Below are 3,819 nucleotides of genomic sequence, written 5' to 3'. Positions count from 1 at the left end.
CTTGGAGTCCCAATTTAATTCAATGCCACACCCTTCTGAATCTGCTTTCAAATTATTTTCATTTGTGTTGTGAAGCTGCTGCTTTTGAACCAGGTACAATGAGTTCGTGGACACCTATTTCCTTAATGTTAAAAATATTACTTTTCATGCCCCTCTTAGATTACAAACCCATTCCTAACCTACGCTTCAATTTGACATGCCATCACTTGAAGCCACTTGAAGCTGTTTCCTTCAAAGCCCTCTTCACATTAGGGATGTACAACGAAAATGCGGGAGTAACCAGTGACACTGATGTCCTGTGAAATAACGTGAAAAAACAAAATCCACACAGATTTCCTCCTGCTCCCCTCCTGGCCACCATGCCAGATACCATGCATGTTCCTCCATCTGATGACATTTGTATCCGCCTTTCCTCTGCGAAACTATTGATGGCTGCACCGTCTTCCAGCTAACACCCAGGCTTCCGAATTATTTTTTTGTAACCCCTAGGTCCACTCTGATAAGATATCATGAATGGAATGACTCCCGCAAAAAACAGAAACGCGTCTCAGGCCAGCGGATTGGATAACAATCGGCGCTGTGGCTTAGTTGGTTAAAGCGCCTGTCTAATAAACAGGTGATTCTGAGTTCAAATCTCAGCAGTGCCTTTAGACGTTTCGTCGATGCACGGTTTTAGATCAAAACAGCGAGCTGAAAAACGAATGTTGGAAAACAGAAAATCATGGGAAAACCTGTTTGATGAAAGCATAAAATCATGGCAAAATCTGTAGTACCAACTTTTAAAAAAAGTGCCCTGTGCTCCATCACATGTTTGTCAAATCTTCCCCAGCATCCATTTATCGGTGACCTTATTTTAGGGCAGGACGATATCACAGTCACAGCATAACATTGTGGCTTCACAGCGCCAGAGACCCAGATTCGATTCGCTGCTGGGTCACTGTCTGTGCGGTGTCTGCACGTTCTCCCCGTGTCTGCGTAGGTTCCCTCCCACATTCCAAAGACGTGCAGACACCGCAACGGTGGTTTGGCCATCCTAAATTGCCCTTCGTGCCCAAAAAAGGTGAGGAGGGGTGATTGGGTTACGGGGATAAGGTGGAAGTGAGGGCTTAAGTGGGTCGGTGCAGACTCAATGGGCGGAATGGCCTCCTTCTGCACTGTATGTTCGATGTTCTAACATTCGCTCCCTGGTGCGATCTCAGTTGCTGTCACTGCAACGGCAGGGGCAAACAGCGATCTCCTTTGGCAGACATCATCAAGCTGAACTCGGAGATTCTCAACTCGGCTGCGTTGCTTTTGAATGCTTCATTCCACCCATTCTGGGGCCATTAACACGCATGCGTTGGTATTTCAATTAGTGTGACTTTTGTTAAAATTTGTATTGGAATTTTAATGATTTCTTGTACAAAGTTTACAGAAACCGAACAATAAGAGGAATAACCGCTCCAACACTCTCTCCCCACATCAATGTAAACTAATCCCTCAATATGCCCCTCATCCCCACCCAATTTCCCCCCACCCCAACTGGTTATTATTGATTTCCCATATTATATTACATGTTTTTAGAGTTTGAATTTGTTTACATGTGACAGTACAATAAGAAAAGAGGAGAAGGAAACCATACATGCAAAAGTACCCAGATAACATCGACCATCTCCCAGCCCTCCTTCTGCAAGTACATTGGCTTTGTTCGTCCACCGGTTTTATTTACATTATTCCATCTGGGATGGAGTGAGTGGTGGTACGGTAGGAAAGTGGATAACACTCTTTGATCACAACTCCAGGGTCGCAGGTTCGATTCCTAGGCTTGGATCACTGGCTGTGTGGAATTTGCAAGTTATCCCCGTGTGTGCGTGGGTTTGCTCTGAGTGCTCCGGTTTCCTCCCACAAATCCCGAAGGACGTGCTGTTACGTGAATTGGACGTTCTTAATTCTCTCTCTGTGCACTCGAACAGGCGCCGGAATGTGGCGACTAGGGGCTTTTCACAGTAACGTCATTGTAGTGTTAATGTAAGCCAACTTGTGAAAATAAAGATTATTATTATTAGGTGGAGTTCGCCCTGTTCAGGTCAGGAGCTCCAGAGCCTCTATGTTATTTCCACCCGTAATCCTTCCTCCCATTTTGTTCTGTGTGTCTTCCAGCTGGCGGCGCGTCTCCCCTAAAGGTTGCCCATACAGGTCCCCGCACGTTCCCCACCTACGTCGCCTGTGTCCAACAGTTCCTCTAACATTGAGATAGTGGAGGAAGTTTTTGATTTGTTAGTGTTTCAGTTCATTCCCGTTGGGCAGTTGCAAACTTTCCATCAGTTCCACTAACGTCGCTGGTTTGTCGTCTGTGTAAATGTCCCTAACTGTCATTGTCCCTCTGTCCTGTCTCCATCTGTTTAATGTGGCATTCATCGTGACTGGCACGAACCGTGGTTGCTGCAGATGGAGGCCACGGTAGAACGGAGTGCTGTCTCAGTTGGTTCAATGTCCAGAGTGTGGTATTACTACTGTGCTTGCTAAGTGTTTGGCTAGCGGAGAAAGCAGTGTTGTTCCTGTGAGTGCTCGGAGGAACGTATCCATGCAGGAACTCTCCTCCATCCTCACCCATTATATTTATGGCCCCTTCGCCCATCCCCTCACTCTCCCTGCTGTGGCAGCACTGGTAGTGTTGTTGGTTTCGGAAGGCCAGGCATCCCATATTTTATTTTCTGTAGAGGACCCTTTTGGGGATCCTTGGATTCCCCCCCTCAACCCCCCCCCCCTCCCCCCCACCCCACATATTTGGGGTTGTTGCCACGGTTGGAGGCAGGAAACTTCTTGCTATCGAGTCTGTTAACTTCTCCCACAAATGCGCTGCAGTGCTGCCGCACATTTGTTGTAGCAGACGGCTGGGAATCCATCCGGTCCCGGCGCCTTTTCCCTTGAATGGCATTAATGCTCTCCATTACTTCTCTCTGATCAAATGGTGCTTCCAGCCTCCGCCTCCTAGTTTCGCCCGCGACTGGCATGTCCAGACCATGACGGAATTGCTTCATACCCGAGTTCCCTTCGGAGTGTTCAGAGGTGCACAGTGCCCGGTAGAAGGTTTCAACTGCTTTCCCCCTCGATCACAGTGCTTATTAGCTACCACCTTGAGCAAGGTTTTGGCGAAGTGACCTAATGGACTTGAATTCCAGACAAAAAACCCAAAGTCCGGACCACTTCCGGGTCTCTACTCTGCATAATCTGTTCTGGGCACTGGTTGCCTGATTTTAAAAAGACCGGACGAATGCACAGATGCGAACAGACATACTGAAAATTCAGGATGACAACAGCCGATTCGGAAGCTGATGAAGAAAAACTGCCAGGACACGCAAGACTCTTGGAAGAAAAGGGATAATTTTTCCTATTTAGAAATGACAGCTGCCTGATTGTGAACATCGAGAGAACAATTTCCACAGGATGGTCACGTCCACTATGTTGCTCCACTTGCCATGAATGATCTGGATTGGAGGAATCCCTCGTTCGCCGCTTTTCCATCATGAGCCCACGTGTCTGCATGGTCATGGTAACTTTCCTCCATTTAATCCAGGGAACCAGTGTTCAATAAATCCATCATTAGCCCAAATTAGTTTAAATTAACTCGCAGCGAGCAATTCAATGGACCCATTTCCAAACAGTGTTTTAAAATTATTAAATTTCGTTATACCTATTCCAGGTTTTGAATTCCCCAGTCACTCCAACTTTTTACTTTTCCAAACAAAGCTACTGCTGTTAATGCTACAAATTGAAAATAAAACATATATGCTGAAGTTACTTGTCAATTCTGGTAGAAACTTTGGAGAGACAAACAGA

The 3,819-nt window shown here is 46.4% G+C and overlaps 1 non-coding gene across 1 annotated transcript; it reads left to right on the top strand.

Annotated features, from left to right (window-relative positions):
- Positions 1–573: 573 nt before the first annotated feature.
- trnai-aau (transfer RNA isoleucine (anticodon AAU)) lies at positions 574–647 on the top strand. Its single transcript has one exon. It is a non-coding gene; the product is annotated as a tRNA-Ile (tRNA).
- The last annotated feature ends 3,172 nt before the right edge of the window (positions 648–3,819 follow it).

The sequence above is a fragment of the Scyliorhinus torazame genome, chromosome 4, assembly GCF_047496885.1.
Source record: "Scyliorhinus torazame isolate Kashiwa2021f chromosome 4, sScyTor2.1, whole genome shotgun sequence".
Taxonomy (NCBI): domain Eukaryota; kingdom Metazoa; phylum Chordata; class Chondrichthyes; order Carcharhiniformes; family Scyliorhinidae; genus Scyliorhinus; species Scyliorhinus torazame.
Note: the sequence above shows the minus strand (reverse complement) of the source record. Positions and strands in the feature narration are given on the sequence as shown.